We start from the raw sequence: 23,544 nt of genomic DNA on the forward strand, positions 1-23,544 counted from the left end.
TCCTTCTATAGGGCTAAACAGTACCTGACAGATGAAGTAAAGGATTTCCGTGGCAGTGACATACCTCCTTCCTTCTCTTTTATATGTCTCTCCTATTCTTACAAATATCAACACTACATATAAAACTAAATTAGCCTGCTACTACAAAATAGCTACCAATTTGCAACCAATCAACCTTATGAAACACACCACTCCCTTGCATTAACACAATTAAACTGGCTTGAACTTCCAAACCAGTTGACATATTCACAGCTAATCTTTGCCCACAACCTATTGTATCTTCAGACAAATGCTCAGCATTACAAAATACGCTACTGTTCTATTCACCCAATAGAGGCCTTCACTCTAGCAGTACACTTTTATTATATGTCAATAAGACATCCAACTCTGCTGAACACTCTTTCTACTCTCATTATGTGTCAAAACTCTGGATTGAAATCCCCACATAGTTAAAACAGATATAAAACTTAAATAATTTCAAAACCTTATTGCTCTTCCTCATACTGCACTTATTTACTAAACTCCTATTTTTCCTCCTTCTCTCACATCCACCACTAACTATAATTCTTCTGCTGTCCATTTATTTTCCTGCTCATTTCCATAACTTATCCTTTCATATCTCGCTTATCGTTTTATAAGCTGCATTCTACTTATCCGTCTGTAAATTATTACTAAACTGTAAAACACCCCAGTCTGATCTTTTTCCCTGCAGCTGTCATACTATAAACACTTTAATTGGTATTGTATAGTTCCCCATACAAAAATTAGCCTATTTATATTAATTCCTCTCATTTTGTGTGTTAAAATGCTATGTTCATGTAAGAAATATTTAAAAGTATTTAAAAAATCACTCAAATAAGCTCATGTATAGATGTTTTCACCCTGCAATTATAAACGTACATCATGTGTAACTTAAATGTACAGCTTTTCTCCCTGGGGCTCTGCTGAAATGGATTTTACCCAGTCAGACTTTTCCTGGTCAACAAAGACAAATAAATAAATATTTTGGTTACATATATGCATTATTTGAGTCACAGCTTGCAATATCTCCTTTTTGCCATTTTATTTACAATAGTTTCAGTAAGCTTTGCTGAAACTCTGAACATTTTCCTGTTAAATTACTCATTTTGAACTGTGTATGGCAGAAATAAAGGGTACATTTGATTGTCTGTTATTTTCCATAGAAAAGCAGAGAAAATTATAGTTTATTTAGCTTTTAAGACCATTATTGCTTGCTCATTTTCCTTATATTAGCAGGGGATTGTCATCTAGGCATAGTCAACAGAGTACAGGTAGTAAATCAATAACTTATGTGCAGTTATTTTCTGCTCTAACAAGGGACTTTGGTTTGGAATGAGAGGTTATTGAAAGTAATAGACCTTTTACATATAGAAGTGTGTTTCAGAGTTTTTATACTGACAATTTTATAGCCAGCATTTTGTATGTAGTTTGATAGGATTTGAATATAACATGTTATCATATCAGTGGTGCATCATACAGGGCTTGATTGTTATGTGTGATAGTTTTATTTTCATAAATGCTTGCCAGTGATTTTTTAAGATTCCATTGCAGACTTACATTGTTGAATATAACTGGAATTATTATCATTTATCATACCCTGGACTTGTTACCTTTTACGGTTTGAATACAAAAATGCCTTTAAAGGCCCTACTGTCAGTTTTTGAAGCAAGGCATAAAACAGTTTTGTCTGTGACACTGATGCGTACCATTATGTGGTTAACAAGTACAATGACTGGGTGAGTTTGTCATCTGAGTATCCTACAGCATATATATTACGAGTGAAAATTGCATACTGTGTAGATAAACAGATTTCTGTGAGAGACAGCACAGATCTACTTCCTGGATTCCATTCTTCACTGGGCACTACTTTAACACTGAGCTTTCAACAAACCTGGGTTAAGTAAGTATTGATGACTTAGTGAGGTTCAACACACAGACACACCTAACAGAGCAGTAAGAAAGTCAGTTTTAATAAAGAGCCTCCCATTCTCAAAAGTAAGCATGGCTTCCTTTCACAATTCAAACGCCATCATGTTGTTATGATTATTTATAGTTTCTAAAGACTGAAGTGTGTTTGAAAATGTGGTTGATATCATACTACCTAATCTCCTTTATAAAAATTCTGTATGGACTGATAAATGACCAGTTCTTCCCATGGTCTTTTTCACTTATGCATACAGTAATTCCTGTGTATTTTTTTAACTGAATCTCAAATGTTTTTCTCTCTTCTCGAGCTTGATCATCTTTTCTGTCAGTTTATTCTGCATTTAGAAATATGCAATTATTTGCAGCTGATGTGATTTTAAACTGTGTTTTGTTTTACAAGAGTTCGGATATTTGTAAGCTGTTATCCTTGTACTTAGCTGAATTACATGTGTTTGCATTGTTCAGTGCAAAATGAAACATAAAATAAGGGATACAAAACAGATTATTTAATTGTTACTGTCTGGGTAGTCATTGTTTACATCACAATAACTGAAACTGTGCTATGAAATTATTCAGCAGAAAAATAAGTTTGTTTTATGTTTGAGATGATGACATACATCTGCACTTCTTTGGGAAAGAGTCTCATGCTTGATAAGTCATCTGCATTTGATAACCCAAGTGAATAATATGATAATTCACAAATGTTTCTTAACAGTATCTCAGTATCCCTTCTGTCAACTTTAGTTTCCATTTTCCTACTGCTAGTGACAATCTTTTGTGGTTTGTTATTCTTTCTCTGTTAAATATATACAGTAACCACCAGTTTTCACATCCTATGTGTCTCATTTCTGAAGCCCAGCCTTCCAAATTACCCTTATTATCTTATTCCCAAGTCACATGTTCCACCACTATCATTTAGGCTTCTTACTGCCATACACAGGACAGATTAAAACAACAGTCTTATTTTCAGTCTTTTTTTGTGTCTGACTACCATAAGAAAGTGTTGGGAATTGTCCTATCTACCACAGATGTGCTACTATTCCTCTTTTTTTCTGGTTAATGGGTCTCAGGTAGTGGAAAACATAATGGATCATTGTATCTCTACTTACAAATTCAACATTGACCATGTTTCCCACATGTGATCCCCAGCAAAAAAGATGTTTCTTTTAGTAACTTGGTGGTGCTGCGGTAGCATTGTTGCCTCACAGTAAGACGCTGTCCGGTTCGATTCTCAGCTAGAGCGTCTTCTGCGTGGAGACATGCGTGAATGGGCGTACCTTCGTTGAAGGTTGTGCGTCAGGCCTGGCAAGCCGGTACGTAAAAATCAACTGCCAATCATTAGTGGACCAGAGTTCTGCTGTGGCGACCCCTAACCGGGAAAAGCTGAAAGACACAAACAAACAAACTTGAAGACATGTATGGCTTTTTGGCCTCTTAGAAAAGTGGCTGGTCCCATAAATCTGTTTTCCTGTGGACTTACGCAACATAATGTTTTATTCATTTTGTTATTAATTTGTTTGAAAGCTATAAAAATTTAAATATTATGCAGACAGACAATCAGTATAGTAACAAAGGAAATGTGTACTTGAAACCAAACAATTACGCAATCTGGTGCAAACAAATAAAGTAAAAAAAAATAAAACATCAGAGGCACAGTTGCACCAAGACTAAGTTTAATAATTTAGTATGTTTGTTCACTTTAAATAAAACATGAACTTCATCAGAATACAGAAACCATAAAAAATACTTAAATACCATAGACTACCCCATTAGTAAAACATTTGACCGATCACATCAATCCATAAAACATTTAAATATTTAAAAAGACAGCAATATAAAAATGTAAACTTAAAAACTAGTAAATAAATGCATATATATATATATATATATATATATATATATATATATATATGTATGTATGTATATATATATATATATATATATATATATATATATATATATATATATGGGGTCTACTGTATATAATCGAAAACTCACATTTTCGAAAATAAACAGTAGACCCACGGTTACGCGAAAGTGCACTTCACTGAAAGTGCACTTTTGTGAACACAACTTTAGCGAACGGTTACAGACCTTAGGGTTAGGGCTTGGATTAAGGATAGTGGATACCTAGTAGGGTTATCCACTATTCTTAACCCAAGCTCTAAACCCTAAGATCCATGACTACAGCACCACAGTGGAGGACATTGCTCGTTCGTTCTAGTGGTGTTCGCGAAAGTGCACTTTCGGTGAAGTGCACTTTCGCATTAGTGGCCATCTACTAACAGATTTCGAAATAGTGTAATTTCGATCTCTGGTAGTAGCCCATATATATATATATATATATATATATATATATATATATATATTCTACACACACACAAATATGTGTAGAAAACATAAAACTTTACTGTGCAATCACAAAGATATACATTCCAAAACCCCATATAATTAGATATTACTGGTCCTTAATATTGTCATTAAGACCAGGGAATTGAGTGGCATTTAATTTAATCTGCTGGTAAAGTTCCCTAGACTTAAGTTTTGCCTCCCAGGGTCCTCCCGCTTCATAGTAGGACACATTTTCAACAACATAGAACAAAAATTTGTTGAAATTCACACATTACGTTGCGTGTCGATATAAAGTATTACTTGGGTCACAATTCCTAATTGCATAACAGTGCTCGTGTATTTGATTCTGAAACTGATGTGCAGTCTTGACAGAATAGAATGCAGGGCATGAAATGCATAGGGCAATGTGAGCAACCCCAGTGGTGTTCAATTAAATTTACCATTACTCCTAATACTCTTCGAGTAGGATTGTACAGCAATAAAGGGTCCGTCATGGAAAAAAAAAAATCACACTATAATTTAATATTAAACTTTACACTATATTCCTTTTGCTACTCAGTATATATCTAGTATTACTCTGGGATAAAAAGCTGGTATGATCGGGTACTGAAAGTATGAAGAGAGTATACAGTTCTTCTTAATGACTGATTATTGGAAAGCTTTCTGTACAGTTTTTATAAGGTTGTATAGAATGTATTATTTGTGGTAGTTGTTTAATAAAGTTTACATCAGAACATATCATGTTCCAATAATGGAGCAGATAAAAACAAAGGTTCATCATATTAAAAAGTTCTTGGCCCATATTCAAGATTATTTTGATCAGTAAGTTTCAGTTCTGCTGAGTGCAGCATATGTAAATAGGTTAATTGAAGATGGTCAGACAAACAAAAAAACTATATGAATTAAGTAGAACTCATGATTTCATTAACACACCCCTTAGATTTTCAAATAATATGTCAGTTGCCCACTTCCTGCAATGGCTAACAACAATTTTCCTGGGACATAATTACTCACTGAATATTTTTCTTGTACTTAATGTCACTCCTATACTGTTATTAAGTAGCTTGCATATAAGCATAAACTTCAGGCAAAGCCAGTTATCAGCAGAAGCTGCACAATCCAAACAATGTCTGCATGTGTTGTATGACAGCCTGCTATGTACTCTTGGTGACATAAATAAGGATCAATGAATCTAGACAGGTATTGTATTGGTATATAATACACTCACAGTCCAATTTTCTTTTAAAAGGTTAGAAATAGCTGTTATGCTTAAATGTCAAAAATGACTGACGTGGAAACATGATTTGAATGAATTCCATGAAAAACTGAAAGAAAGCAATCTGGTAAGCAATATTAAGACATATACCAGTCAGTAAAATCACTACAAGAAGGAGTCAAAGAATCTGACGAGAGTTTCCTGCAGAAACTGTATATTTAACATGAAAGGGACCTATGTCACTATAGTTTTCAGTTTATCAAACATAGAACACCGTCAAAAAGTGTGTTTTGTACAGCTGGAAATATTTTGATTCAGGAACTAATACAGACTGAATATCCTGAAAAAAAGATTTTGCAAAATGCATCACTAGGGCTTTTAATTCATCAGCCAGAACAGAAGATAAGCTTAAGCAATCACTGAAGGACAATGTTCTGACTCTGATTCAGCCCTTTCAGCAGGACACAAGTACAGAATTATTTCCAACAGTATCTTGAATTTAGGTTCTAGGTAGATTGTATGTGAACTGAAGGGTACAAGATTGGCAAACACCTCATTTGGAGACACCAAAATGAGAGACCCATTAGTTTTTGAAGTCAGTCGTACTTTGCTCCATTCATTATCCTAGTGTTTGCCTTCCTATCTGTGCTTCAACCTCCCTTAATATTTTAGTTCACTTTTCACAGCAAGCTAGTCTTTAGGCAACCAGATTGTTTTAGATATTGATGACTGATTAGGTGATTGTCTGATTAGAACATAGTGGGTATCTACATGAACCTCATTTTGGCTTTAGGCAGAGATGTGGGACAGGCATTCCCTATCAAAAGTATTGCGAGTGCTGACATTTTTGAAAAAAAGTGCAATTGGGAAAGAAACATAGTGAATGGGAAAACTTGCTGGACTAGCATTAAGTTATTTTTTAAGGGTAACTCCTAGTTCCCCTGAAATGGAGTAGGCTATGTTGCCACACTCCTGCAATTAACTCTGAATTTTTATATCTCAAAATAAAGGGAAACTATAAGGTACCACAACTTTGGATTTAGTACATAGTTACCTTATTCACACATACAGTCTCACTTTTCCAATGACTGCAGTTCTGGTCTTCAGAAATTCAACTGAACCCCAGTCCAAACACTACTTTGTCTGTCTTCGCTTCATATACAGTAGTTCAGAAAGAACTGATTCTTCTCTAGGGTACTCCCCAATCTTCCAGGAGCATATGATACTGATGGCCTTTAAGTCATTCTGTCAAATGCGCCTTTTTTATACTTCTGAAGTGCCTGTGGTATCTTCGTCAATTCTTCTGGAGGTTACTTAAGCAACTGTGTGGCATATGTGGATTTCCAAGACTATGTTAATTAAAATTAAAATTAATTTAATTTCAATTAAAGTGCTGAGTGCAAATAACATTAAAGTGCTGAGTGCAGATTTTAGGCCCTTACATTCAACTTACCTCTGGTGTGGAGTCTTGAGTCAATCAGGGTATTCCCTGTAACCACTCTTACTGCCTTCTCTTTTCTCCCACCCCCCTCTTTCCTCAAACAGGTTAAACTGCTACCATTCAGTACAGGAATCATTTTCAAATATAGGTGCTTAGGATTTCCCTCTCTCTTCCCCCCTTGGCTGACCTGGTGTGATTCAGTGTAAGTTTCTTCATTGTATAGATCTTTTACTGTTTTTTGTATAACTGAATGACATGATGCTAAATTCTGATTCTGCACAGACTGCTCTATTTTTTGCTGAGGCTCTATAAGTACTAGTGACTTTACTGAATTTTTGTGGTAATATTTGTGTTTAAACTGAAACTGTACCTAGAGAAAGTGTATAATCAGAGCTCCTACTTGCTGCATGTGTTTTTAATGTTTAAATTGCACACACACATTGAAGAAGTGCTTTTATGACCTGAATAACTTGGGCTAGCTATACCTGAAGTGCTTTTACTGGCAATGTTCCAGTTGTACAATTGTGAACAATTGATTTAGTTTTTCTGGTATATCTATAAAATCTGGCAAGTGTTTATTTACTGCATTGCTCTCTTGCTTAGGTTTCTTAGCTATAAATCTTAGTTCATTCTGAATGTATTATTATAAAATAACCGCCTGTTGTTGCCTTCATGCTTACCCGAGAATCTCTGCTTTTCTCTTTTCCTAGTTGAACTCTACATTTACCTACAAAATGGAGTCTACAGGACTGCATTTGGTCACCATAACAAAATCAGTTTTTCTCAGCATTTAAGCAGAGTAGGTTGCACACAAAAAGCATTTGTTAAGCTTTCACTTACAGTGCTGTGTAATTAAGCAGGTCACCATTTTGGCCAGCCATAGGGCTCTTTTTTTCTACTTGAGTGTTTGCCTCCTTCCCCTGTAACTTAAGTAAACTGGCTCTTACATTAAGAGCTATAATATTTACCTTATACTTTAGGACACCTTACGAAACCTTATAAACTGCAATAGCCCTGCTACGTTCGCCCTCACTACACTCAGGCTCTCTTCGCTCCCCTCCCGCCCCCAGTACCTCTAAATTTATAGTACTATAGCCACTCCCCCACTTTCTAGATCATATCTGCTTTCATCTGGGATAATTCCTCCCACCCCCATTCTTCTACCTAAATTTTAATAGCACCTATTAGCTTTCATCTGGCATTCTCCCATCCCCCTTCCAGTACCTTTACCTCACCACTCTATCTTCTGGTGTTGCATCACCAGGTAAAACAGTTCCTTAACTCACTAGCTGAATCACAAATAATGATCTACTCCTCTTTACTACCCCTCTTGTTTGCACCATACCTCCTTACCTTCTATGAAAACCAGTTTCTCACAGGATTTCAGGTCCTGAAAGGCCATACTATCACCCCAGCTGTAAATCCTCCCACCTTCAACCATACTTACAGTACCAGGTCCTATCCAACATCTTGTTCAGTCTATCAACATCTCAACCCCAGGCACATTAGCTCTAGATCCAAACACTACCACAAACTAATAAACAAATTCCTGAAGTTCATCACCAAGTATAGACTTAACCTAATACTTGGTGGTGATATTCTCCCCAACCCTGGCCCACCCACTTCAGATACACATACCCCTCTACTTGCAATCTAAGCTACAAACCTACAATTAATAGGCCAACTAACTCTCTCCTAGCCTGTCATCTCAATATTAGAAGCATTAATAACAAGGTACATGAATTGCATGCACTTCTGGATGTCCACTCCCCTGAGATTCTCTGTTTATCTGAAATCTGGTTAAAACCTAACACTAAAGACAATGAAGTTGTACCACCTGGGTACAACATACACAGGCTTGATCGTGCTTCCAGGAAGGGGTGGGGTGGGGTAGCTGTACTCTATAACTCTGAGTTGAATGTCACCATAGATGTAATACAACCACCTCAGATTAATAACTCAGAGATTATTGCCACAAAATTGCAACTTAATAAAAATAAATGCATTAATATCATCTGTATGTACATTCTCCCAGGTAACAATATGTTTACACTTCAAGATATCCTGCCCTGACTATCATGTCACTACCCCCAAGAAACCCTACTACTTGGAGACTTTAACATAGACTGTGGCACCTGTTCCTCAGAATTCCCAACCACCCATATTAACCTGCATGCATTTACACAAATCATATTCACCCCTACCAGAATAGGTAAACCCAACCAAAAAGAAAGTATACTTGACTGGGTACTCATAAATAGTCTCCCCCCCCCAACTGTACACCTCTGATACCCTCCTTGATGGCCTAAACAATCACCTTCTCACATACGTAATTAAGCACAAAACCATTAATTCCCAACAACCCTTACTCAGAAAGGTTAGAAACAATAAAAACTTTGACCCTGCCAAATTCCAACAAGAACTAAACTAATGTAATTGGTCTATTCTAAAACACCTCCCCTTAGAGGAAGCAGTAGCATACTTTAACAACAAATTCCTTGACATCCTTGATTTGCATGCACTGTGTGTTCAAAGAGAACAAAGGCAAAAACTGTGCCATGGCTTTCTAAAGAGTCTAAACTCAAAATTACCCTTAGAAACAAAGAATGGTCTTTATGGCATTCTTCTAAAGACCCCCAAGATCACATTAAATACAGGCAATCCAGGAATGAAACTAAAAAATCCATTTTACAAGACAAAAAACAATACTACTGTAATTTACAGACAATAAATCAAAATAACCCTCAGAAGTTTTGGGCAGGTTTAAATAATCTACTACATCCTGGACAAACTTCAACCCGAATCCCTGCTGCTACTATTGATAAAACCCCTGAAGATGTTTCTGACAGTTTTAACTAATTCTTTACTGAGACAATTCAAGCCCTAGCTAGCCAACTACTTCCTGGCTCCTCTGGTCCTGAAAGTACCACCCCTAGAAACTTACTTGCGTTCAGCTTCCAACCAATTGCCACTTCACTTATCCGTACCTTGATCAAAAAATTAAAACCTACTACACTTTCTGCTGATCAACTCCCTGCCGAGTACCTACAAAAATCAGCTGATGCTATTACTAATCAATCGAACCATAGTACAAGCTTAAATTCCCACCATCTGGAAAATATCCTATGTAATCCCACTTCACAAAGGAGGCAGCTCTACTGAATTCTCCAATTAAAGGCCAATAGCTATACTATCTCCACTTGCAAGGATTATGGAAAAATGTATTCATAGACAACACATGCACCACCTAATCCAGAATCACCTTATGGCAGACACTCAGCATGGCTTCCGTCCTCATCACAGCACTACTTCAGCCCTCCTAGCCTTTACCAACACCATAAACCATAATTGCAGCAATAATTATATATCCTCAGCCCTCTTCTTGGATCTTTACAAGGCATTCGATATGGTTGATCACCAACTTTTAATCCACACTCTGCAAATATTCTGTCTAGATACTAGAGCCATTCACTGGTTTCAATCCTACCTGAATGGTCGACAGTAGGCTGTCCTCTGGCAGAACAAACTCTCTAGCCTTCTACCTAACACCCCTGGAGTACCACAAGGCTCTATACCAGGGCCCTCGCTGTTCTCCGTCTTCATTAACGACCTTTATTCTGTCATCCTAAAAGTCAGCTGTATCCAATATGCTGATGACTCTACTCTGATTTGCTCAGCCACATCTCCAATAGTTATAGTCAGCTACCCAGACCACCTTTAATACAATAGAAAACTAGCTTTCTGAATGTCGCCTGATCGTAAATCCCCAAAAAATTAAAATGCTGTTATTTTCACCAACATGTAGGTCTACCGCTTTCACCTTTACCATAAATTCATATGATGGCACAATAAACTCCCCTGACCCCTCTACAAAACTATTAGGTGTCATCATAGATAATAATCTAAAATTCGACCTACATGTTAACCAAACTATCAAAACCATCAATAAAAAACTAGGGTCACTTTACAGAATAAAAGCCTTCCTAACCCCTCCAGCTAAAATTGCCATAGCTCGCTCTCACCTTCTTTCAACCCTTCTGTATGCATCCCCTCTACTCTCGAATTTAAACAAGACTGTCCTTAACAAACTCTCAATTTCCTACAACCACATTGCCAGGTTTGCCACTGGGCTGCCTTTTAGGACACATCAATGCATCAATCTAAATCAGCTTGGGTGGCTTGAACTACCCAGCCTAATCCAGTATAACCAACTGATTATGGCCTATAAAATTCTCTATAATCTGAACAATACTCCTGCAGTTAAAAATATTATCACTCCCTATAACAATCCTAGACCGCTTCGATCCTCTAACAAACTACTAATTCAGAGTAGCAAAATTAATAACACAGCCGGTGACTCTCTCTTTGCAAACTCTGTAAGTAGACCCTGGAACTCTCTTCCAGCTGATATTACCTTACTTTCCACCTTAGGTCAATTTAAAACTAGACTCAAACAACATTTGACACTTAACTGGCTATGTCAATGTATCAAGCCTGGCTAACTCTCTCTAGAATGTATAAAAATCTGTTAACCAGCTTACTGTGTAATTTAATGTAATCTTGACTTACACTCGGGAGTAACTCTAACCTGTGGAACTTGTTTAACTTGCTTACTTATATAATCACTTGAAATAGTCTGTCTGTAATATGCAATGCTGGTATTATGTAATGCTGTATCTGCTTACTCTTGGAGCTTTTCTCCCCGGGTATCCACTGAAAATGGACATGCATCCAGTCGGACTATCCCAGTCAACAAATGTAAAATAAATAAATAAAATAAAATAATGTGTTTTGGAGTACTGTCCTAAACCAGGGTGAAACTCATGTTATTTATTTTCTTATTAAATGGTTTGCAGTTAACTTGTTATACAGAATATGTTTTGATCAGAATCCTTTGGCTGATATACAGGATTAGGATCTGTGGTAAAGGTTTGTATTTTATTTATTTATTTTATTTATTTTGTTTGCAAACCAGGAAACTGAAATGGTCTGATAACCATTTTTCAGCCACAACTTGGAGCTAATGTCAGAAAAGCAATAATTACTGCAGTACACTCAGACAAAAGAGACTGCAAAAGTTATAAACATACAAACGAATAACCGCATAGAAGCAATAAATGTATATCATGTTATACAATGAACAAAAACTTGCAGTAGAAAGCTGTATAAAAGGTTAAACCCCCATATATGTACAGCAGTTTATAATATCTATTATCTGTCACTAGAATGGGTTCGCAGAGTTGTACTTCTGTGAATTATACCAGTGTAGATTACATATGCATTATATATTTGGAATTTGATTAGTTACAAGAATTGCTAGTTCTGTACAGTATTATAGTTAACATCAAGATTAATAGGTCTATATCACTTCATCAAAGTTTACCTACGTTGAACAGCTATTCATCAAACCAACATCATCGAATGGCCCTTCATCGAACGTTCACATCAGAATGCTACACCCTGAATGTGGGGGGATGTGCCCACCCCCCTACTTATGTATACCAGCTCTGATATTGCACTACAGTGGGGAAAAGGGCAAATTTGTGTATGTTGGCCAAGTGACTTCCTTCCCTGGGAAAAACATTCGCTGATGTAAACGTTTGATGAAGGGCTGTTCGATGATGTCGGTTTGATGAACAGCTGTTCAAGGTAAGTAAACTTCAATGAAGTGATATAAACCCAGAAATAACTACTTGGCAACTGAAGGATAAATAAGTATATGGAATAGTTAGCCTGAATTGCTAAATCAGTAATATTTATTTCGCTTGACAAGGTGAGACTTCAGTGACTTTTTGAAAGTTTTGGGTCATGCTCACTTTACCTTATGTTCTCTGGTATATCATTACAGCTGATTTGGCAAATGTTCTTTCAGTGATACTGAGCTTAAATATGGGTCTGGATAACAACAGTCCATCAATATTGCAAAGTGAATATGTTTGTTGTCCCTCAAAAGATTTTGTTTGCAAGTGTGGGTAATGCCATTTTTTGTTGTGTCTTTCGGCTTTTCCCGGTTAGGGGTCGCCACAGCGGAACTCCGGTCCGCTAATGATTGGTAGTTGATTTTTACGTGCCGAGTTACCAGCTCTGATGCACAACCTTCAATGAAGGTATGCCCATTCACGCATGTCTCCACGCAGAAGACGCTCTAGCTGAGAATCGAACCAGACAGCGTCTTAAAGGTGAATGTGTTTATTAAAAGGGATGCTCTTGCCTGCTTCTAAAGACTTACGTTTTGATATTGTAATGCAGTGGTATTCTCTGTGATTAGCAAGATGAACAAGCCTGAGAACTTTATTGTCAGTTGTTTGAATTAGTGTCATATTTTGAGGTGATAGTATTCTAGTCTGGCTTTCAAAACACTTGGTGCAATGGAGATCCAGGCTTTTAATGTGAGCAAATCTGAGATTTTGTAAGACATTTTAATCTGTGATAATAAAAAAACAAACAAAAAAAACAAAAAAAAAAACAAAATAGGCTTCCACCAAAGCAAGATAATTCTTTAGAAGCCCCAGTCTTTAATAAAACACATAAAAACACGAACTGTTGATGAACTGCAGGTCAGATGGGATAAGTGCTTTCAGTTAAAAAACCTTCATCAGATCCTCAGGATCTGTAAAGATTGTAAAGATTTCTCTTGCTTTGGTGGAAGCCTATTTTGTTTGTTTTTTGCTGGTTTAATAAGGCTTCCTTAAGAGGTGTTTTGTGCTGTTTATCTTCTTAATCTGTGATAACACTTTGATCACTATTATTTCTGCATGTGTATTAAATTTTAAGTTCTTACCTAGTGTAAGAACAAGTTATCTTTGTGGTATGATAATTGGTAAATGATAATGGTGTTGTTAGCATTTTTAAGGTGCTGTAGGATACAGAATGTTACATCCCTGGGTTTGTAGCATTTATAATCAGTTTATTTCTGTTAGTTGACCCCACAACAAGGCAACATTTGTCTGTAGTTCCTTATTTATACTACTTATATTTTTGCTGGATTTAATGATTATTGTGTCATTTGCATATATCAGACAATTTAACTGAGGGGTAATCACAGGCATGTCATTAGTGAATAAGGAAAATAAAAGTGGTCCTAAACCTGATCCTTATGGCATGACCATGCATATGTTACTCTTTCAAATTGTATGCTAGTTCCTGTCACCCAAAATACTCCTCTGGGAAGTTTTTAAATCAAGGAGTGACTTAATTTGAGAATCCTGCAGTGTATAATTTGTCATGTAGCATCTTGTGGTCATGTGTTTCAAGGGCTTATTTAATGTAATTTAATGTGAGGGCAGATTGCTGTAGTTAGGATCTATTGATCCATATTTGTGTACATTTGGCTAGTAAGTGCATATTTAGCTGTCAGTATGCTGTACTTTGGTCTGAATCCATGGTGCTTGTCTGTAAGTATATTGTATAGTGTTATATAGTCTAGGATTTGGCTATATACCAGCTTTTAGAAGATTCTGGTAAGTGGCACAGATTGTCAGTTGACTGATTATCTGTTGCAGTGGAGGGCAGTGACCCTTGAGCAGTGGAGTAAGTAAAACATGCTTAAAGCTATGTGGGATGCTGTTTGTAGTCAGTGAGAAATAAAGGAAACAAGGAAGCAGATATGATGCTTCTTAGTTTGAGTATTTTGTTATAGATATTATGCAACCATCAGTTGAAGCTGCAGCCTGTCCTGTTGAGATGTCATTGAGATGTCACTGACCATTACTTTTTTGGATTTAGGTGGGGAGGTGACATTGTGCATAACATTGTTTGCTATTTCTTTACTTGTAATAGTTGTACTGGCAGCTTGGGAAGGACTTTAGAGTATATATTTCTAGCTTTGTACCAGAAATGTTTGGGGTCTACAAGCATTTTTGCCAGCACATCTATAAAGTATTTTGTTCTATGGTTGTTCATAGTGATTCGTATTTCTCTTTGATGCTCAAAGTGATCATTATGCTTGGTTTCATTAGTAGGATCAGCTTACCATAATTTCCAAGCAATAGCCTGTGTTTGTTATATTTTAAACCCATACGTTAGGGGTGGATTTTCCACTGAGTCTAATCTTTTTGACATGGTTATAGTTTATTTGTATAAATAATTACAAGCTGATAAAGGTGGAAAGGGTGGAGTCGACATCTGTACAGCTACAGAGCATTGTTGTTCTTCTTTTGGCTTTTCCCGTTTAGGGGTTGCCACAGCGGAACTCCGGCCTGCTAATGATTGGCAGTAGATTTTTACGGTGCCAGCTCGACGCCCAACCTTCAATAAAGGCACATCCATTTACGCATGTCTTTCAAACGCCATTCGACCACAGGGAGGACACGCAGACTCCACACAGAAGGTGCTCCAGCCGAGAATCGAACAGGAGAACCTCTTGCTGTGAGGCAACAGTGCTACTGCTGCAAGCTGTAGAGCATACTCCAGTCAATATACTCCAGTCAACTAAGAGAATACTGTCCGAATGATAAGAAATCCACTTAGTCAGTAAGGGGGTGAGTTCTGTACTTTATGACCAACAGATAACAAATGGAAAGTGATCAATGTACAAGTTATGAAGCACTTGCAGTGACTGAATTTTCTCTGGTATATTTGTAAGCATGATGTGTAGATAGAGACTTGTGTTAGTGTGTGGGTTTAGTCTAGCACATCAGGAAAGGAGCTGAGTTAGACAGGATGAGGAGAGGAATCTAGAAAGGGAATATTGGTTTTGCACTTGGCAGTCCATATTTAGATCATCCAGAATTATCATTTCTGAGACCTAGTAGCACTTAAACATTTTGAATAATAGCAGTGTTTTAAAGGGGAGGACTATAGATAACCAAATAAAAACTTTGGTATGTGAACTTAACTACATCTGTGCTAATAGTTCGATTGGATCTTTGTCAGAGTCAATGTTAGATGTAGCTATACATTTTGGATGCTGTTTGAGTGTAGCATGAGAATGTATAAATGGTGGAAATACTATCAAATAAGATCTGAATAATGGGTTCCAATTATTTCCTCAAACTTGAAGCCACAAAATTTGAAAACATTGAATGTCCATGTCCACATAAGCAATTTCTTTCCTTGGGAAATAAATTGCTTGGCCATCCTCATCAGTTTGCCACTCTTCCCGCTATAATGTGATATTGGAGTTGGTATGTTTAGTTAGGTGGGGTGTGGGGGGTGGTGGTCTTTGTAGGCCAAGCGATTTCTTTTAAGGGAAAGAAATCGCTTATGTGGAGGTTCGATATTTTGAAAGTTCGCGGTTTTAGGGTCGATGAAGAGGCTTTTGATGGAAAGCCTCTTTGAGGAAATAATATAGACCCTGAATAATTATTAACATTGCATTAATACTGCACTTCTTTTGTCTACAATGACAGGATTATAAGTTATACTTCTTTCCAGCTTTAGCATTGTAAGCTACACATAACCTCAAGGCATACATTGAATAAACTCTCTTAGGGGTCAGTAAATTCAAGTCTTACTGTACTTATAGATAAAGTATAGTGAGTGTACTTAGTATGGGTACATTAAATTTTAAGAGATGGGATGATTTATTGAAGCTTAATCCTGTAGCAGATGTGGTATTTGCATGAAAACAGTAGACCTATCTAGTGCTGGTCATTGCTTAAATTGTTCAAAATTAAAAGAGCTCTGAATTATACTGGCAGGGAAAAACTTAGATAATAACTCTGCTTGCCTATGTGGTAGTTCCACTGCACTACATACTATTACAGAGTTTATTAATTCTTGGAAAGAAGACCTGTAAGATATAACAACAAACAAAGAAACAAAGAAAAAAACAAACAAACCATGAAGATCAGAACTAACCTGAAGATTTGAAGGGGAAAAAAAGAACATGCATTCTTCTGTCTGGAATAGATTTGAACTTGAAGAAGTCCAAAAGTGTAAAAATAGAGTAAATCATGTACTCAAGAACAGGGGAAAAAAAGCCTGTGCACCCTAAATAAATAATATTACAACTGCTCTGGGTGAAGGGGAAGAGGAGACAGACGTATAATGAGATGCACATTAATAGCTCACACTGTGTTAGACAATGACTCAGAATTCCTTGTCACTTAGTATAGACACAACTACAACCTGAAATGCATCATGATACAGAGCAGCTTCAGCAGTTATTTATCCTGATTTCATAGTATTTAATCCAGGAAACCAAGAACATGTCTGAGAAACAAAAAGAGAAATAACGCTTTAGATAAAAAAACGAAAAAGGACAGCTTTAGGAGATATAGGCAAAATTCCTCCTATAAATGAATGCTTTGAATGAAGATGATCCCTCTAGCTGTGGAAATGCCACAAAAAGGAAACACTAAATTAAAATCAATATATAGAAAATGGTTTTATTTAGATAAACATGGTATCATTGTCATATCACTTCTGGGTGTTAGTCTTACTGAAATGCCACCCTTACTGCAGAACCTGACACTAGACACCAACAAATACAAGTACATTATCAATCATGATTGATCTGATGAGAAAGTTGGTCTGATAAAATCCAGTGTCATTGTATGCTTTATTGTGCACCTGCTTAATAGGAGGAGATTTATTTTGATTTATATTTTATTTCTTACTGCTTATTTATACTGTTATAATGAGGTATTGCTGTAGATACAGTATGACATGTCAATCAGCTAGTTTTCTTTTATTTTTTGTAATAGAAGTTGTACCTATTAATAAAAGAGGAGGGCCATGGGAAGTAAAAATCGAATACAGGGTACTGTATTGGCAAATTGTTTTAGAAGCCAACAGATTCCCTGGAATAAATGAAGCAGTTTCAATAGCTCCTGATTTAAAACTTTGGGCTGCTAGACTTTGATAATTTTAACATATGGCCACTAGAAGGAGATCTAGGACAAGACAACAGAGGACAAAAGGAAAAGGATTTTTAAAATTAAAACTTTTTTTAAATAATTTTTTTTTATATTTATTTGTGTTTAGTAACTTATTGTCTATTTGAATAAAGTATTTTATATATATATATATATATATATATATATATATATATATATATATATAGATATATATTAGCATAAAGGTTTTAACATTTTATAAGTATTTAGGAATAGTGTGGGTTTATTTTGGGAATTTTTAATGAATGACTGGTCAGGCTTTCTCACTGATGGTTCTCAATTGTGTCTTGTATAAATAAATGAGATTTAGAATAGTTGGGTAAATCTGATGAAGTCTTTGTAAAGGACGAAAATGTGGTGATACGTTAAGTATTAATGTGATTTACTTTTTGTTCTGTTTCATTGGATAAATAAACCTGTTGTGAATTTTAAAGAGTGGAAAGTGGTTGGTGTCCTTCCAAAGTGCCCTTTTGTGTTATTGGTTGTGGTTTTGCTTTTTGGGCATTTTTTTCCTTGTTGTTTTTTTTTTTTTTTTTTTTTTTGTGTTTACATCCAGTATTTTAGTGTGACTGACAAAACTGGTGCAGTTAGTCAGAGTGACTACTTTATAAATTATTTCCCATTGTACAAGGTTAGCTCAGTGTACTTAATTGAATATTTATTTACCCATTGTTTGTGTGATTTCCTCATACAATGTGGCTTAAATTGCTAATTCTTTTCTTTGAATTCTGTGGAAACTGACTTCAGTTTTTTCTTTTAAAAAATCTTTACTTGTTTGTAGCTTGGAATGGATTCTTTAAATGAGTATGCCATTAATGATTTGCAGAAGCATTAAGTATACTGCCCAGTTTATTAAATGTTGAGTATGTATAAAGGGTGATCACCGATAACATTAGAAATGTGTGTTCCTCATGTAAAAAGTTGGGTGATTTGCTTATTAGTATTAATAGTAAATCTAAACTTACTGAAGAGGATTGCACTTGAGCAACTGGTGCAGCTTGAAAAATTGTTATTACATGTATTAAGGACTGGGCCAATTAAATAAATTATATTAGGCAAAGTGCAAATAGAACACACTTAAGAATGAAACTTGTCAGTAAAGATGAATCAACCCCTATTAAACATGATAATAATAATAGCGACAATCTTGGAATTCAGGATATAAGGATTTAATAAGAGGATTCAAACAATGTAGAAAAAATTAAAAAAAGAAACAAAGGGAAAAGCTTGCAACAAATAAATAAGGAGAAAAAGACATCAATTAATCCCTCTAATGCAAAGAGAATATTTATTTATTTTTTATTTGACTGGGTTGGTCCAGCTGGGACTGAGCCCTTTTTTCAGTGGAGAAAAGCTCTACAGTTAATACATAAAATTAAGTTGACATAGTACATATCTAATTATACAAAATCTCCAATAGTGATATACAAAGAGCAGGTTTAACAAGAATAGCAATTAGACTACATATCAGCAAGCACTGTAGGCACAGTGCAGAGTAAAACATAGTACAGATAAAATTTACATTTAAGTCAAGGCAAAGCAGTGGTTACAGTGTAGTGCAGGGTAAATAAGTAAGGGTTTCTATCCTTAGTCATCCAAAAGTAGAATAGTTAGACATCAGTACAGATTAAACTGTCTGAGAAGGGAGAAGAGATGGTCAGGTAAGAAAGATTCTACAAGAATGCAGGTGAAAGGTAGAGGGACAGGAATGTTGGAGTGCTGAATTGAAATAAAGAGAAATTAGGAAGAAGGTAGGGTTACACTGATGTAGGATAAGGGAGAGAGACTGGATGGTCTAGAGGAGATGGGTCAGTCAGGGGGGAGATAGCACAGACATAGTTTATTTTTACTTAAGTGATTTTTCCCAGCCTTTCTGAATTGGGGTTTGGGTCTAATGTGTCAGCTGTCAAGTGGTACTTTACTCAAGTTTTCAGCAGGATAACAGCTATAAATGTTTTTACAAATGCTGATCTTGGGTTTGTGAATGGAAAGGAGATGTTCTGAGCTCTGGAGTGTTCTTGCTGGGGTGTAAGAGGAAATAATAGATGTGATGCTGGGGCAGAAGGTGGGTTGGTATAGAACAGAATGAATTATCTAAAGCTTAGAGATGAAAAGGTTATGGGGGAATTCTAATCAGTTCAGTTTTCTGAGTGCTAAGCAGTGATGAAAGGAGTGTGGTAGTTCAGCAGCAAATTTAGCTACCTTGTTGTAAGTGGACTCTAGTTTAGAAATAAGTGAGGTCAGTATGTAGGTCTGTATTTGAGAGCCATAGCGAAGGGTTGGTAATATGTAGGCATGTGATAGGGCTGTTTTAGCTTTACTTGAAAGAAAGTTTTTGTTTCCATAAAGGAGACCAAGTTTTTGGTGGGTTTTCTTAAAGTTACATAGTACATGCAGGTCAACTTTTAGCTGATCATCAATAATGACCCCAAGTAGTTTGGTATGGCTTTCCACTGTGAAGGGTGTGTTATTGTGGGAAGTGATGGAGAAGGATGGTTTCAGATGGTTCATTGTTTTTGGTACGAACATAGAATAGTAAAAGTTTGGTCTTCTTTGGATTTAAGATTAGATGGTTTTGGTTGAGACAGTTTTCAATAGACAAGAAGGAGTTCTGTGTTGTAGTATGGAGTTCAGGGAGGGTGTCAGCAATGAAGATGACTGTGGAGTCATCAGCATACTGTACTAGTGATGAGTGTGGGGTAGAGGTAGATAACTGATTAGTAAAAAATATTAAACAGCGATGGTCCTAAAATTGAACCTTGGGGTATTCCCATCTGTATAGGGAGTTCAGGGGATATAGCAGAGATCCATTTGGCAGACTGGAAATGGTTGCTGAGGTAACTAGAGAACCAGGCAGTGGATAGGTTTAATTCTGACAGTTTATCTAAGAAGAGGGGGTGGGAGACAGTGTTGAATGCTTTTGAGAGGACAAGAAAGAGGCAAGAGGCTAGTTTATTCTGGTCTCTGGCTTGTGAGATGGTGTTTATGAAGGAGATGAGACCAGTAGAGGTACTATGACCAGGGCAAAAGCCATGTTGGGTAGGAGTGATTACGTTCTCTTGTATGAGATATTGTAGGATTTGTTTGTGTACACATTTTCCCAAGATCTTAGAGGGGTGATAGAATTGCTATGGGCCTATAGTTGGATAGTTTGGAGGAGCTGTCTCCTTTATGGATGGGTAGAGTGTAGAACTTTTTTCATACGGCTGGGACTTTGGCTTTAGTAATAGATCTGTTGATGAGAATACAGATGGGTAGGGCTAAGGAGATGGCAGCTAGCTGGAGATAGAGTGGAGGGAAACCATCTGTTGAGGGAGAGCAATATATAAGCTTAAGGAGCAGAGATTTTATGTATCTGGTGGATACAGTTTTTAAGAAGAATGCAGAGGAGGTGTTAGAGGGAATAGGTTTAGGGGGTGGGATGGTATTAGAGTTAGGATGGTTGGTTATTTTACTAATGGAGTCTATGAAGTTAGAGTTAAAGTTAGTAGCAGTTTGGAGGGGAGTAATAGTTGGGCTAGGTTGGGGAGTGGAGGGGTTACTTGGATGAAGGATTTGATTAATTGTATGCCAGAATTTCTTTGGGTTAAGTAGATGTGTTTTGGGGGGGATTTGAGTAATAGTTTCTCTTGTCATTGGTAATGGCTTTCTTAGTAAGGTCATGAAGATGTCTATACTGTTGTAGGTGGATAGGGAGTTTGGTTTTGCTCCAGGGCTTCCAATTTGTGTCCCTCTGAAATATAAGGGAGTGAGTGCAGGGAGTTAGCCAAGGGGATACAGCTGATTTTTTTTCTGACATTGCATATGGGGGCCAGGGAGTTGAGTATGTTAAGGAATATGTTATTGAATTCCATAACAGCTTCATCGAGGGGTAACTAGTTGAGATAGGTCCATTTAATAGCTGAGAGTTGACTGTTTAGTTCATTAGGGTCAAAGTTTTTTAATTTATGACATGCTTTGATTTTTATGAGGCTTGAGTATGTGTGGGCTGAAACGGAGGACTTTGGTTGGGCAGTGGTCACTGAGTGTGTCAGGTAGGGTTTCAGGGAAATGATATTTCTGTGGATGTGATACTAGAATCCAGTCAAGTAGAGCTGAATGGGTAGCTGATTTAGTGGTATAGGTAGGTGTAGTTATTAGGTGAGTGAAACCATGTAAATTAATGGAGGTGGAGGGGGATACAGTGGAGAGTGTTATCCAGTTGCTGCCGACATCTGCCATGAGTATGGTCTCATTGTGGAGGTTAGAGGAGAGAGGAAAGAATACTTTCCATTACTGTGATGTTGTCGCCAGGTGGAATGTAGATTGCAGTAATGTTAAGTGAGGTGTGAGGATTAATTTTACAGTTTACCAAAAGGAGTTCTGCAGGTGAGTCTGGAGGGGAGGGGGAAATTAGAAGGGTTAGAGTAAAGTTCTCAGTGTGCATGATAGCAACACCTCCTCCCTTTTTTGGTTTGATCTAGCCTTAAAATGTTGTAGCCAGGGGGAAGGATGTCTTTATCTGCATGTGGGGTTTTAGTCAACTTTCACAAAGGGCTATGATGTCAGGGGAGTATTGAGAGATCCAAGAATGGAATTCAGTAGTTTTGTTTATTAAGCTTCTCAAGTTGATGGAGTATATGGAGATGTGTTTTGGAGGGATATGGGAGAGGGTAGTGGTGGATTGTATGGAGGTACTATCAGAAGGGGAGGATAGACCTGGGCCGGGGTTGGGGTTAATGTCACCTGTGAGTAGAAGGGAGAGGAGAGTAGGGATTGGATGAGACTTAGGGATATAAAGTAGAAAGTATTTAGGTTTTCCTTTGGGGGGGTTACGTTTAAATGTGCTAAGCTTTGTGTTTGGAGGTAAGGTTTTGGATACTGAAAAAATACTGTTTTGTTATGTAACACACACACACACACACACACACACACACACACACACACACACACACACACACACACACACACACACACACACACACATTACAGGAAATGATAACATTGTTCAATCCCAAAATTCAGACTACAAAAACTGACATATTCTTTTCCAAAAGAGAAGGTATAAAAGAAGAGATGAAGAAATCTATACTGAGCTTGGAGGGATTAAAGATCATTCATTGTTGTGGAAGACATAATAGAGGAGGTTATTTTGGATTAATTATTTTCAGCATTGGAAAGGCTAGGGCATGAAACCATATATCAGCCTGCATATGCTGAAAATAGAGCTATCTGCAATGTAGGTCAATAGGTAACTACTAGATTTGCTGTCCAACAGGTCATTGAGGAGCCTTGCCAACTTCCTAGTCACCTCCAAGCACTGCCTGGTTACATGACTTGCTTAAGGACATGCAGTAGGCAAATAAGGGTTGAAGGAATCAAACCCTGTACAGCATGTACTACAACTCATATCCTTAACCCTCTGCGCCAACTGCCAATACATGATGGTCTATAACAATATAATAACAGCTATAAATGAAAAAAATGTGTTGTAATGTAATTTATATAGACTTAATTTCAGCCTTTGATAGGGTCATACACAAAACACGGATCAATAAATTAGTTCAACTAGGTACAAATGTAATCTTGATAAGATATACAGCTGCATGGCTTCCAAACAGGACAAGGCAAGTATCTCAGATGAACTGGTCAGCTAAAATTGTAGATTACAGTCCAGGTGTCCCATAGACCCCTGTTCTAGGCCATACTTATTTAGGTCGTATCTTTCAGATCTGTCTTTTTCATCTGAGGTGGTCGATACTCTGTAT

Source organism: Protopterus annectens, chromosome 14.part0, assembly GCF_019279795.1.
Source record: "Protopterus annectens isolate FY-2018-M chromosome 14.part0, PAN1.0, whole genome shotgun sequence".
Classification (NCBI taxonomy): Eukaryota; Metazoa; Chordata; order Ceratodontiformes; family Protopteridae; genus Protopterus; species Protopterus annectens.